The following is a 15,584-nucleotide window of genomic DNA, read 5'->3' as shown; positions in this document are numbered from 1 at the left end:
ATCCCTATCAATTAAAAAGCAGAATGAAAATACAAACAAAAAACAAACTTAGAAATGTTTGTATGCTAATGCCAGAAGTCTAAGAAGTAAGATGGGAGAATTAGAATGTATAGCAGTGAATGATGACATAGACTTAATTGGCATCTCAGAGACATGGTGGAAAGAGGATAACTAATGGGACAGTGCACTATTGAGGTACAAATTATATCGCAATGACAGAGAGGAGCACCCGGGAGGAGGTGTGGCGCTTTATGACCGGGATGGCATAGAGTCCAACAGGATAAACATCCTGCATGAAACTAAATACAAAATTGAATCTTTATGGGTAGAAATCCCTTGTGTGTCGGGGAAGACTATAGTGATAGGAGTATACTACCGTCCACCTGGTCAAGATGGTGAGACGGACAGTGAAATGCTAAGAGAAATTAGGGAAGCTAACCAAATTGGTATTGCAGTAATAATGGGAGACTTCAATTACCCCAATATTGACTGGGTAAATGTATCATCGGGACTCGCTAGAGAGATAATGCTCCTGGATGGAATAAATGATAGCTTTATGGAGCAATTGGTTCAGGAACCGACGAGAGAGGGAGCAATTTTAGATCTAATTCTCAGTGGAGCACAGGACTTGGTGAGAGAGGTAACGGTGGGCCGCTTGGCAATAGTGATCATAATATGATCAAATTTGATTTAATGACTGGAAGAGGAACAGTGTGCAAATCCATTGCTCTCATGCTAAACTTTCAAAAGGGAAACTTTGATAAAATGAGAAAAATTGTTAGAAAAAAACTGAAAGGAGCAGCTACAAAAGTAAAAAATGTCCAAGAGGCGTGGTCATTTTTTAAAAATACCATCCTAGAAGCACAGTCCAGATGTATTCCACACATTAAGAAAGGTGGAAAGAAGGCAAAACGATTACCGGCATGGTTAAAAGGGGAGGTGAAAGAAGCTATTTTAGCCAAAAGATCTTCATTCAAATATTGGAAGAAAGATCCAACAGAAGAAAGTAGGATAAAGCATAAACATTGGCAAGTTAAATGTAAGACATTGATAAGACAGACTAAGAGAGAATTTGAAAAGAAGTTGGCCGTAGAGGCAAAAACTCACAGTAAACACTTTTTTAAATATATCCGAAGCAGAAAGCCTGTGAGGGAGTCAGTTGGACCGTTAGATGATTAAGGGGTTAAAGGGGCACTTAGAGAAGATAAGGCCATTGCGGAAAGATTAAATGATTTCTTTGCTTTGGTGTTTACTGAAGAAGATGTTGGGGAGGTACCCGTAATGGAGAAGGTTTTCATGGGTAATGATTCAGATGGACTGAATCAAATCACAGTGAACCTAGAAGATGTGGTAGACCTGATTGACAAACTGAAGAGTAGTAAATCACCTGGACCAGATGGTATACACCCCAGAGTTCTGAAGGAACTAAAAAATGAAATTTCAGACCTATTAGTAAAAATGTGTAACCTATCATTAAAATCATCCATTGTACCTGAAGAATGGAGGATAGCAAATGTAACCCCAATATTTAAAAAGGGCTCCAGGGGCAATCCGGGAAACTACAGACCAGTTAGCCTGACTTCAGTGCCAGGAAAAATAGTGGAAAGTGTTCTAAACATCAAAATCACAGAACATATAGAAAGACATGGTTTAATGGAACAAAGTCAGCATGGCTTTACCCAGGGCAAGTCTTGCCTCACAAATCTGCTTCACTTTTTGAAGGAGTTAATAAACATGTGGATAAAGGTGAACCGGTAGATGTAGTATACTTGGATTTTCAGAAGGCGTTTGACAAAGTTCCTCATGAGAGGCTTCTAGGAAAAGTAAAAAGTCATGGAATAGGTGGCGATGTCCTTTCGTGGATTGCAAACTGGCTAAAAGACAGGAAACAGAGAGTAGGATTAAATGGGCAATTTTCTCAGTGGAAGGGAGTGGACAGTGGAGTGCCTCAGGGATCTGTATTGGGACCCTTACTGTTCAATATATTTATAAATGATCTGGAAAGAAATACGACGAGTGAGATAATCAAATTTGCAGATGACACAAAATTGTTCAGAGTAGTTAAATCACAAGCAGATTGTGATAAATTGCAGGAAGACCTTGTGAGACTGGAAAATTGGGCATCCAAATGGCAGAAGAAATTTAATGTGGATAAGTGCAAGGTGATGCATATAGGGAAAAATAACCCATGCTATAATTACATGATGTTGGGTTCCATATTAGGTGCTACAACCCAAGAAAGAGATCTAGGTGTCATAGTGGATAACACATTGAAATCGTCGGTTCAGTGTGCTGCGGCAGTCAAAAAAGCAAACAGAATGTTGGGAATTATTAAAAAAGGAATGATGAATAAAACGGAAAATGTCATAATGCCTCTGTATCGCTCCATGGTGAGACCGCACCTTGAATACTGTGTACAATTCTGGTCGCCGCATCTCAAAAAAGATATAATTGCGATGGAGAAGGTACAGAGAAGGGCTACCAAAATGATAAGGGTAATGGAACAGCTCCCCTATGAGGAAAGAGTAAAGAGGTTAGGACTTTTCAGCTTGGAGAAGAGACGGCTGAGGGGGGATGTGATAGAGATGTTTAAAATCATGAAAGGTCTAGAACGGGTAGATGTGAATCAGTTATTTACTCTTTTGGATAATAGAAAGACTAGGGGGCACTCCATGAAGTTAGCATGTGGCACATTTAGAACTAATCGGAGAAAGTTCTTTTTTACTCAATGCACAATTAAACTCTGGAATTTGTTGCCAGAGGATGTGGTTAGTGCAGTTAGTATAGCTGTGTTTAAAAAAGGATTGGATAAGTTCTTGGAGGAAAAGTCCATTACCTGCTATTAAGTTCACTTAGAGAATAGCCACTGCCATTAGCAATGGTAACATGGAATAGACTTAGTTTTTGTGTACTTGCCAGGTTCTTATGACCTGGATTGGCCACTGTTGGAAACAGGATCCTGGGCTTGATGGACCCTTGGTCTGACCCAGTATGGCATGTTCTTATGTTCTTATGTTCTTAAGTGCCAGAGGGTCGTCGCTTACCAGTCCGAGGTCACACACCGAGGGATCACCACTTGCCAGTCCGAAGTCACACACCAGAGAATCACCGCTTGCCAGTCCGAAGTCACCCACCAGAGAATCACCGCTAGCCGATCTGAAGTCAGGAACCAGGAATATCAAGACAAAGCAGGAACAAGGAATCAAGACACTGGAACTCACCGAAGTAAGCAGACCTGACGAACAACAAAGTTGCCAAGTCAAGGAATGGTCAGAGGAAGTCTCCTTTTATACTTCCTCTGGCCCTGTGGATAGGAATCAGCTGTGAGCGATTAAAGGGACGAGGTCCCTTTAAATCTGGTGAGGAGGCGCGGCCTCGCGCCTAAGATGGCGGTGGCCATCTTGGGTCCTGTGCTGCGGAGGAAGGCAGCAGTTGCCGTGAGGGAGGAGCAGGGACGGCTCCAGACCCGGCGGCTAGCCCGGAGGCCCACGCCGACACGCAGGGGCATCGGGCCCGAATGCAGGGCAGTCTGCCCCGATGCTGCCTCCGGCGGCCCGATCAAGGAGACATGGTAGGGGGCCATGCCCGCGGATGGCCGCAGGCGCAGAACACAACATGCCATCCATGGCAAAAGTAAAATGACGTGGCAGGGCACCCCCAGCGCACGCTTGTGCACATAAGAATTTATGCGCTGTTTTCATTGAGAAATCCAGGAATGCCTATGCCCCGCCCGGACCATGTCCATGCCCCGCCCCTTTTTTGAGAAAAATGTTTTGTGCGCATGGCGAGAGAGATGCACATCTGTGGGCACCTTTTAAAATCCATGCAGCACACAGAAGCCCGAGTTGTGCACAATTCTCCTGGTTTTGGCGTGCATCAGGCTTTTAAAATTAACCTTAAAGGGCCTTATGTATTTCCAGGTCATCAAGACTGGACATTGTCAGAGACAATGATGGACCATTGGTTTGACCCGGTATGACACTTCTTATGTTCATATGATGTTTTTCAATAGGCACAGAATGAAAGTCCTTTTTGAAGACCCAATGTATCTTGTTATAGAATAGGGTCTGATCTCTTTCCATAAAATAAGCAATGGGAAATAATATTGTACTTGCTTCATCCCAGAATCTTGCAACATTGGATTAGAAATTTTGCAACATCTCCTGTATGCAGTCATTTGAATCCTTTGGCTTCCTTGTTAAGCTGGAATTCCATTAGATGAGTGTTATAAGGCAAAAAGTAACATTTCTGCCTCTCAGTCTTCGCATATTAACAGCTGTGGGACTGAGTGTTTATTCTATCATGAGTGCTACAAAATATTGTGAAAAGCTCAAAATCCTGCAGGCTTAGACCAATTGCAATAGTACCCTAGGGCAGAGAGTCTGCTGTCATCTTTGAATTTTGAGCCAGTCTTTTTGATACTACACACTCTATTTAAGAATTTTGATTTTTCTTTGGGTTGACCTCTAAATAAACCTCGTTGTTCAGAAACTGGACCTAAAGTATTAGAGCTAAGGGAGAAGGAACTATTTTTCTATACAGAAGGAAGAACAAGTAAAGAAAAATACAAATAGGACTGAACTGGAATTTTTAGTGGTCCTAGCTTTTAATCATTTATAATACCAGGGGTTCTGCATGCAAAGACAGTGCTTTACACTCCTCATGGTGGCCAGTGGGTCAGAAATAGCATGCATCAGGCTGACTCTCCTGAGAAAAAAATATTATAATCTGGTATGATTTATAGGCTGTTTTGAAAAGATGGAGCTTGCAATTATTTGCATATAATATATGGATGGGAGAATTCCTCATAGGAAATCATTGGGCTTACTTTTTGTTATCTGATGGCATATAACCTGGGAGATCCCAAGTATCCATGTTCTGTCATGTACAGTGTCCATGACATTTTCCAACTACAGGTTTGTTTAAAATTCTGTCATATAATCATGCGGGCAAATGAGCAGTTCTATCAATAAAGCTAACAAAGTTTTGCATCAAAATTTCAGCACATTCCGTGGTCTAGCCAAATGTTCCATGTTACTCAGTAGTAAGGTAAACTGTCCTCTTCATTGTCCAAACAGCACAGAAAGAACTTTGCGAAACCTCAGCAAAGAACTGCTAGTCGCCTTAGCAAGCAAAAAGCGGAAGGATTTCCATGGCTTGCACACAGAGCCTGTGCCCTGAGTCTCAGCTGCTCCTGTTTGTATTTCACCTGCTTTAAGCTTTTAAAGGGGGAGGCGGGGGGGAGGAAAAGCAAGTCACACATAGCCTTGAAGAAGGGTCTGTTCTGTTAAAGGACCTGTGCACTACCCTTGCTGCATAGCACGAGGCTATGTGTTACCGAGCAAGCTGGGAAGGCTTGCATAACTGCTTCCAAACAGACAGCCCTGAAACCCCACCCCGGAGGACTCAGATTGGGGATCATAAGGGATCACCAGGGATAATCCCAATGTTCCTGGCAACCAGATAGGCATGAACTGTGCTGTGGGGAAGATTGGTTGGTAATCCTGAGCAGTAGGTGTAATATATGTGAGAGCTACTAGACTATTCTGACCCACACTGGGCTGGCTGTCTCTGGGGAGGGGAGAAAGAAGAAGTGTGGGGGGGGGGGGGAGAGAATGGAGGGAGAAAGTTCAAATTGAGGCAGGGGAGAGAGGGCAAAGGGGCTGGGGGATGAGAACAAGAGGAGCTGAAGGTGAGATGGCGAGCAAAGGGGCAGAGAGGTATAAGAGCAAGGGGACTTCAGAGGGTGAGAAAGTGAGCAAGAGCTGGGGGGCTAGATGGTGAGATTGAAGGGGTGAGATGGAAAGTGAGGGGCTGCTGGAGGGGTGAGAGATTAAGCAAAGAGGCTGAGGGTGAGAACAAGAGGAGTTTGAGGAACTGAGAGTGAGCAAGAGGAGCAGGAGGTGTGAGATAGCAAATGAGGAGGGTTAGTATTAGTAAGCAACAGGGGACAGGGGTGGAAAGTGAGCATTTAAGAAGAAGTGGCAGAAGAACAAGCCTGTTATGGGGCAGCACGTCAGCATTTGATCCAGACTGGAAGGTCAGGAACAGGCAGGCCCACCCATCCATCACATTAAATGTAAGTGAAACAACCTGATCTTTTAATTTAATTTAATTTTGGGATTTTCAGTCAAGCCTTCCCAGTAATGCTTAAAGCAGTTTACAGACTTTTGGGGATTTAGTATTCAGGTACAATAAGTCCCTGCGTTCTTGGGTACCCTGAGGCAACAGGACAGAAAGTGACTTGCCAAAAGTCACAAGAAGTGGTGGAAGTGGGATTCAAACCTTGGTTTCCCTGCCTCTCAGTCCATTGCTTCTAGGCCACTCTGTTTAAAATAGTTTGCACATAGGGACAGTCATTTTGAAGCAGCCGCACGGGCGTGCATGTGCGCCCGTTTGCTGGCTCGCGTCCAGAGATGCGTCCATTTTATAGCATAAACGCGCATGTATGCGCGCATGTTTTAAAATAGCCAGGACATGCGTACAGGCTCGCACAATTATACATGGATGCGCTTATGTGTGCGCAAATGCCACGTCTACCGCGTAAGTGGGGGGATTTTATAAGGGACGTGCACTGACGCCATAGCTAGTTTTCCCAGTTCGTTCCCAGTTCGCCCAGTTTAGTGACAGAACTTCCAAACCCCTCTAATTTATTAGCCTCCCTTTCCTCTTGTTATAGCCCTAACCCATAAAACCCTGCTGATTAGCCTAGATTTGTTTTTGTTTTTTCTTACTTACATGCCAGCCATATCAGTAGTAAAGTTACACAGCAGGGGACCCCGGTGAATGCCTGTGCACGTAAGTAAACTATTTACACGCACATCTCTTGGCCTTTCCCCGATGCATCCACACCCATACCCAGACCATGGCCTGCCCCTTTTATAAAATTTTATACTTGTGCGCACAGCGGGATATACGCGCGTTCATGGGCAGCTAGAAAAATCTGCTCGGCACGCGCCGGCCCAACTGGTGTGCATATCTTTGGTGCGTGTAGGGCTTTTAAAATTCACCTAAAAATGAATGTTGAGTTGCAGGAGAGGAAATTGTGTTTCTTCAGTTCAATTATCAAAATGTGGGGAGGGGGAGGGGGAGGACCTTTGGGCCCGTGCCTCTGATCTTTTAGGTATCTAGGCTTGCAATGACTCTGAAGAAACCTGTATAGAAAAGCCTTCTTTTCACAAGCTGGTTCCGATTCATAAACACCTTGAAAAAATTATATGAACTTTTATTTTTTTTGGTCCAACAATTTCCTCTTGTTCCTTTGTAGTGTGTGTACTTTTCCATATATGGTACATAGTAATGTGGCACTCAGAAAATGTAGATGTGTAGACACTTCCATAATGGCCCAGAAATGTAATATAGCTGCTTTCACAGCCACTGTTCTGCTTCTTTTTATCCAGCCACAAGGCTATCTGCGATAAATAGATGTCAGCTCAGCTGTTTATAATGAAATTTTCTCTTAAATGATTATCACATCCTCATCATCATATGTCAATCCGTTCTGAAGTTATGGTTCCCCCCTGAACCCCAATTCACACTTCTGTTTGCATAGTATGCAATATAAATTTTCCATTCTTGTGTTTTTTTCACTTTGAAAAAAGAGATCCATATGACTTTGTTTTTGTTTCATAGACTTTTATTGTCGTCTTTGATTCCAGAGCACTTTTCAGAGAGTTCAGTAATTCTGTTTTGTTGCACTTTGACCTGTTCTCATCTGTGATAATTTGTCCATATTTGTTTTATGAGTTTATATTCTTTGAATTTTTTGAGTGACACTAATGCTACTGCTCCGAGATGCTCGGGAAGCAATTATGTTAAATGCAAAGATGTTCAAATTTGCACAACAGGCAGACAGCATAGGTCAGTTAGTGGGATCTTTGAATGGCATCTAGGTGTAATATGTAAAAAAAAAAAGAAAGTAGGACTAATGTACTGATACATCCTGTTGTAGATAAAAGAACTACTGACTTGAATGCTGATGTGGTAAATTGGGAAAAGCCAGAAGGAATAAGGAGGTAGACTCTGGCTGTTTCCTTTATGTGCAATTTATTTACAGTGAAAGAAAAGTCAAACAAACAAATGCAGCTCACCTCAAGTTCAGGTAGCATACAGATGTCACACATAGCAGTTCTTTGCATAGAATGGGTTCCTGCCTGCTCCCCGGGGCCTGTTTAACCCTTCTAGGCCCTGAGTTCTTGCACACTGGTGAGGGGCAGGTCTAGATCTTAAGGAAGACTGGGCAAGATGGCTGTATCCAGTCCCTTAAGGTGGTCTGAGGGAGTTTACTATGCAGACTCTCCCATATTACCTCCCCTTAAGCTCACCCTTATTCAGGTGAGCGCCTGCCTGTCCATTGACACCTCTTGGGACAGGAAATCTGCATTGGTGTTTTCCTTTCCTGCCCTATGTTGTATTTTGTAGTTGAAGGGCTGTAAGGAACCATCTCATCTCATCACCCTTGCATTGAACTCCTTATTTCTATTTATCCAAAGGAGTAGTTGGTGGTCTGTTCCGATCGTGAACTGCCATTCCAACAGGTAGTAGCATAAGGCCTCTAAGGCCCACTTGACTGCCAAGGCCTCCTTCTCGACTGGTGAATAATGCCTTTCCCATGGATCAGCTTCCAGCTAATGCATGCCACAGGATGTTCTTGGCCATCCTTCTCTTGGACTAAAACTGCTCCCAAGCCTATGTCTGAGGCATTGGTCTATAATGTGAAAGGTTCTGTGAAGTCAGAACCTATCAGGACTGGTTCAGAGCATAATGCCTCTTTCAGAGCCCGGAAGGCTTTCTCTGCTTCAGCTGACCACTGGACCTACTCTGATGCTTTCTTTACCAACAACTTTGTGAGAGGCTCTGCCTTCTCTGAATAATTGGGGATAAACCTTCAATAATATCCCGCCTAGGAATGCTCTCACTTTTGCTTTTGTTTGTGGGACTGGCACCCGGGTGATCACCTCTATCTTCCAGGTCTGCAGATGAACTTTGTCCTTCCCCAAGATGTTGCCAAGATATTGGACTTCTTGCCCCCCAGGAAGTACTTCTTAGGGTTGGCCATCAGTCCTGCTTTCCTCAGACTGGTTAGCACAGCCTGGAGTTGACTTAGGTATGTCTTCCAAGCTGGGCTGTACACCATGATGTCATCCAAATAGGTGATTGCATACCCTTGATGTGGGCAGAGCAGGTGGTCAACTAAGCACTGAAACGTTATGAGTGTGCCATGGAGTCCAAAAGAGAGGATGATGAACTGGAAAATCCCCTAGGTATAGAGAATACAGTCTTCTCCTTCGCCACTGGTGTAAGAGGTACCTGCCAATACTCTTTTGTAAGGTCCAGGGTAGAGATGAATTGGGCTGATCCCAGACACTCAATCAGGTCATCCACTCAAGGCATCAGGTATGCATCAAGTTATGAGACCTCGTTGACCTTTTTAAAGTCAATGCAGAACCTTATGCTGCCATATGGCTTCAGCACCAGCACTATGGGTGAGGACCAATCATTGTTAGACTCCTAAATATCTTTGCTGGAGCATCTCCTTCACTTTGGTTTCAATGACGCAGCATCTGGTCTCGGGAATACGATAGGGTAATTGATGCACAACATTTCTATGTTGCTCTAGAGGTGGACCCTTGGCCCAAGCTGGGGTTGATGCTACCCACAGGGCAAGCCCTATGGGTCCCTACCATCGGCAGGTGGAGCTGGCTGAGTGACGGAGGCCGGCTGGAGCTTTGCCAGTACCAACCCTCGTTCCCTGCAGGTTGAGTCCTTGGGTGCTGGGGCCGGTTGGTCTTAGGTGGACCTCCGTCTGAGGACTCCCAGGGTACGATGTCAGGATCAGACAGAGGTCAGCAGTGGTAGCTGGAAGTAGAAGATAAGTCCAGACGAGGCAGGGTTCCACAAACCTGGGCGCCAATGGAGAACAGGAGGCAAGACAGGTGGTGCCCGAGTAGAAGAAGGCCAAAGCCTGAAAGGCCAAGTCCAGAGTAGAACCAGTAGAGGCATTGGAGAGCAAGCTGTGATTGGGACTGGTGGCAGACAAGGACAGGTGGACAAACGAGCAAGGGTCAAACCAGGAGTCAATCCGAGAATGGTCAGGTGAAGCAGAGGTCAAGCCGGAGGTCAATCAGAAGCATGGTCAGGCTAAGCAGGGGTCAAGCCAGAAGTCAATTCTAAGTTAGAGGACAAGGACCGGGTACAGGAGCAGCAACCAGGAATGTAGGCAGGATCAGGAACCAAGAACGCAGATAGGATCAGGTACAAGCAACGAACACACGACAAGCATGGAGACCTGTTGCCAAGGCAAGGAAGCACTAGCTGGGCCCGGCCTTATATACTGGGACCCAGTGATGTCATCATCCGGGGCTGTGGGGTGGATTCCCACCGCGGCCCCTTTAAAACTCAGACAGGCACGTGCGCGTGCCTAAGAGGCGGCATGGTGCTGGATAGTGGCGTCTCCCTGCGGACCACGTGGGGAGGCGTGCCGCGGAGCTGGAGAGTCCATGGAGGACCTGGGGATGACAAAGGAAGCTCGGGTGTGCAGGCGGCTGCCCACAGCCACGAGGGAGGTTGAACCGGGAGCAGGAGCTGGCAGTCAAGGGTAAGTGGGCCCGGATACGGGCCTGCCACAGGCGGCACATGCAACAGTACCCCCCTTATGCTCCCCCCCCTTGGAGACCTGGGTCTGCCCAGATGGGCACGATGAAAACAGAGGAGAAGCCCTTTGTCCAGGATGTTATGTGCAGGCTCCCATGAATTTTCCTCAGGGCTGTAGCCCTCCCATGACAGGAGGAACTCGCAATGGCGGCCTCTTCGGCAGACATCAAGGACTTCTTGGGCCTTATACACGGTATCTGTTTCAGCAGCAACTTGGGAGGGCACAGGTGCTTTACAAGAAGGCCAAGTAAGTTACACAGGTTTCAACAGGGATACGTGGAAGGAATTATGAATGCCAAGAGTTGGAGGTAGTCGGAGCTGATAGGTAACAGGTCCAATAAGTCAAGTGAAAGGGAACAGACCAATGTATCAGGTTGAAATCTCTGAGAAGGGAGTTTGAGGTGAATATAGCTTGTACTCAGCCAGAACTTTTGGCCTGGTTGGAATTCTGGAGCGGAACGACGATGAGCATCCATGGATTTTTTGGCCCGAGCCACAGCCTGATGCAAACGGAGATTGGTTTGAGTCCAGAGTGTCTTGAGGGTGTTAGCGGTGGCCTGGGCTGCTGGTGAGGGAACTGATAGTGGAATTGGTAACGGTAGCCGGGGTTGCCTGCCATAGACGATGGAGAAAAGCAAGACTCCAGTAGCTGCGGTAATATGGGTGTTGTGGGAAAACTCTGCCCACAGAAGTAACTCCACCCAGTTATCCTTCCGGTCCTTGGTGTAGGCACGCAGAAAGCTCTTGAGTGAGCGGTGAGTCAGCTCAGTTTGGCCATTGGCCTGAGGGTGATAGGCAGTTGTCAGGCTGATGGAGATGCCAAATTTGTTGCATAAAGCACTCCAGTAGCGGGCGACAAACTGGGGGCCTCTGTCTGAGGCTATGTCCATGGGAAGGCCGTGCAGGCAGAACATGTGCTGGAAGAAGAGATGTGCTAGTTCTGGAGCTGAAGGTAGGCAGGCAATGGAACGAAATGGGCCATTTTGGAAAAACGGTCTATGATGACCCATATGACTATGTTTCCTTTTGACGGTGGTAGGTCCATGACGAAGTCCATGGATAGATGAGTCCACGGTTCCTCTGGAGCAGGGAGTGGCTGGAGAAGGCCCCAAGGTCGACCCACTGTTGGCTTTTGCTGAGCACATGTAGAACAAGAGTCAACATAGGCTCGGGTATCGGTAACCATGATTGGCCACCAATAAAACCACTGGAGGAAAGAGAGCAACCGGGCGCATCTGGGATGACCAGCAATCTTAGAATCATGCGCCCAATGGAGAACTTTCTCTCGAAGCCGGCGAGGAACCACAATCTTCCCGGCTGGGACTGGAATGGAAGCAGACAAGCAGATACATGCGGGGTCAATGATGTGACTAGGTTCTTCAGGGATATCTTCTGGTTCGAAAGAGCAAGACAGGGCATCCGCCTGGAGGTTTTTCTCCATAGGACGGTACCATAGTTCAAAGTTAAATCTGGAGAAGAACAATGCCCAGCGGACCTGGCGAGCGTTAAGATTCTGGGCGTGACTAAGATGCTCAAGATTCTTGTGATCGATAAAGATTGTAAACTTGTGTTGAGTGCCCTCCAACCAAGGGTGCCATTCTTCCAAAGTAAGTTTAACTGCAAGTAACTCCCTATCACCGATGCTGTAATTCTGATCTGCTAGGGAGAACCTATGGAAGAAAAAGGAACATGGGAGAAGGGTTCATTCGGTCAAGTGTTGGCTCAGAACTGCCCCAGCCCCTATGCAGAGACATCAACTTGTACAATGAAGGGGCGATTTGGGTCTGGATGGCGCAGGCAGGGACCAGAAAGGAAAGCACTCAAGTTTTTGGAAGGCAGCGAGGGCTTCAGGTGTCCAGTTCCTAGTATCACTGCCCTTGCGAGTCATGGCCATGAGAGGCACTGCCAGTGAGGAACAATTAGCTATAAAGTGGCGCTAGTAATTCGTGAACCCTAAGAGTGCCCAGAGACCTACAGGCTGAGGACAATCTTGGATTCCTTTGAGCTTGCTTGGATCCATGGTGAATCCTTGCTGTGAAATTATGTACCCTAAGAAGGGTAGACTGGACTGCACAAAGAGACATTTATCAAGCTTAGCAAATTAATGGTTCTCACGAAGACGTTGGAGCACCGTGCGGACGTCGGCACGGTGTGTGGATAGGTCCTTGGAAAAGATGAGGATATCATCTAAGTATGCAACAACTTTGGTGTACAAGAGATCATGTAATATCTCATTTATCATATGCTGGATTACAGCAGGGGCATTACATAGTCTGAAAGGCATGACTAGGTATTCGTAATGTGTAGCAGTAAAGATAGCGAAGATCGGTGTATGGAAAAAGCCCTTTATTGAAATTTGCCCAATTCTGGCTGAGTTTCACTCTTTGATCGAGAGCTGCCTCAGGGGCAACTAAAAACACATATATAAAGTATTAAAAAATAAAACACACATATAAAGAAGTAAAATTAATAGACAACATAAATGGGTGTACAAACTTCAGAAATAATGCAAATCATAACATGTATGTGTGCTGACAACATAATGGAATACAGAAAAACACAAGGACAAGGATGCAGTCCCCTGGCTGGAATACTCTTTGGATCGTGGGGCAATTATAAGCTCAGGCTTGGGTAGCCTGAGCTTAAATGTAGAGAGGCAGGCCGCCTCTCTACATTTTTATAGATGATCTTGCACTCAGAGAATGTAGTCCATGAGATTCTGCCCAGGGTTTTGTTCATCTTCCCAAGTTTCCTGATATATGTCAAAACTTCCTCTTGGCCTCCTCTTATACAGTAGTTTAAAAGATCTGGAGCACTTCGTGGATTGCGAATAGCATCTATGGCAGCAAGGAGTCCAAGTTCTTGCTGTCTTCATCCACAAATTTCCTCAACATTTGCTTGAGCATCTGGTTGAAGCACTTAACAAGGCCATTGGTCTGCAGGTAATATACCAAGGTGCGCAGAATCTTTACCTTAAGCAAGGTGCAGAGTTGCTTCATTACTGGTTGTTGGGGCCTCTGACTCTTAGGACCGTCGTTCTCTACCTGGGTTGAGTGGCTTCTCTGGGAACCATGGTGACAGGCATAATCTGTGCCTAATAGGCCTCCACTACTTCCAGTGCCTTTGGCTACCTCCACCCCAGTCTTCCCTTCTGGGTGCAGCCACTTCCAAGTGACATCTTAAGTCTATGGGATAAGTTCCTTAGATTTTTCCAGCCTGTAGAACTTCCTGCCAAAATCGCTGTCAGTAGGCTTCTGGGATGAGTCCTGCTCTTTCTAGAATGGCAACCTTGACCTCCTGGAATGTGTCCCTCCCTTCTGGATTGGCAGTTTGGAAGGCATCTTAACTACTCCCGGTGAGTAGATTCCCCAGATAGGTAGTCCACCTGTCCTCTGGCCAGCCTGTCAGTCAAGCTGGGCATTCAAAGTTTTTCAGGAAACTATTGCGATCTTCTCCTGGAGTCATCTTAAGCAGTGTTGGTGACATGGTAGGTGGACTAGTTACAGTGGTTTACACAGCTTGTGCTATCTGGCTTAGCACTGTATGCTGCTTCATCACCTGTTCTCGCAATGCCTGCTGCTGATTAATTTGCATTTGCAGGGAATTCCGTAATTGTTGCTGTCCTGAAGCAAAGACCTGGATCTCCTGCTCCATCTTCCCTGCTTACCAAGCTGCCTCCAAACTACGCATCACTCCAGAGAAAAGAGAGGAGGGAGAAAACCAAAAAAACCTGCTGGCCTTTCCGGCCCTTACTACTTGACCCCTGGCTACACAGGCTAGCCCCCTTGGCCTGTTGTGCAAAGGCTGGATGAGTGGAACTGGGAAGCCCCACAATAAAGAAAAATAATCTGCAGGGTTCCCGGTGCGCGCACATGGATCCGACAATTTTATAGAAAAGGATGTCTGCGTGCACATGCGTGCCGGATTTTAACATTCGCACGCTTGTGCGGGTGGTGCGTGACTCGCGCTTGCAGGGAAAGGGGGAAATTTTCAAATTACATGCAGCAACACCATTGGCCTTTTTTCAAGTTCCCTGCCCCCCTAACCTTCCTCCCCTTTCCCCTTTCCCCTCTCCACCCTGATCCCTAACCCCTACCTAGCTACCCCAAATTTTTTTTATTTCAATACTACTCCTCCGGAGCAGAAATATCTTTTGCACGCCGGCCGGCTGCCAGCGCACGCTTCCTCAGCAGAGCATCTAATGGCGCTATCCTGGCCCGCCCCCGCCCCTTCCCACCCAGACACCGCCCCTGGCCCATTCCTTATGAGAGGCCCGGCATGTAATGGAGGCTACGCATGTGGCTGGGCCCTTCCAAAAATGTGCGCAGCGCGCAAGGCTCTAAATGCGTGTAACCTCCGAAATTTACATGTGTGGGCCTTTTAAAATTTGGACGTTTATGTGTAATTTATGTACAGTGAAAAAAAAATCAAACAAACAAATGTAGCTCAACTTAATTTCAGGTAGCACACAGACATCACACATAGCAGGTCTTTACATAGAATGGATTCCTGTCTGATCCCTGGAGTCTCTCTAACCCTTCTAGGCCCTGAGTTATTGTACACTGGTGAGGGGCCCCTCCCTTCACCCAGGATTCCTTGGGGGCCTGGATTTTAAGAAAGAATGTGTAAGACAGCTGTTCCCAATCCCTTAAGGTGGTCTGAGGGAGTTTCCTATAGACTCCCTTTCAGCTGGGTATGAAAAACTGGCAATGAATCTTGTGAAGTTGCAAGAGCTTCAAGCGCTTTCAAGTAACATTAATTTAGATTGTTGGCATGAAGGCCACTTAAACATCACTGAGACATTAGTTCAAAGATATGCAACATGGCATAAATATTACTATTTGATATTCAACATTGCTCAGGTAAAGAGGTTTCAACTTCACATATAAACTGAGCTTATGGTCAAGCTCAGACTATGCAGAGGGAGCATA

This window comes from Rhinatrema bivittatum, chromosome 4 (assembly GCF_901001135.1).
Source record: "Rhinatrema bivittatum chromosome 4, aRhiBiv1.1, whole genome shotgun sequence".
NCBI lineage: Eukaryota > Metazoa > Chordata > Amphibia > Gymnophiona > Rhinatrematidae > Rhinatrema > Rhinatrema bivittatum.
Note: the sequence above shows the minus strand (reverse complement) of the source record.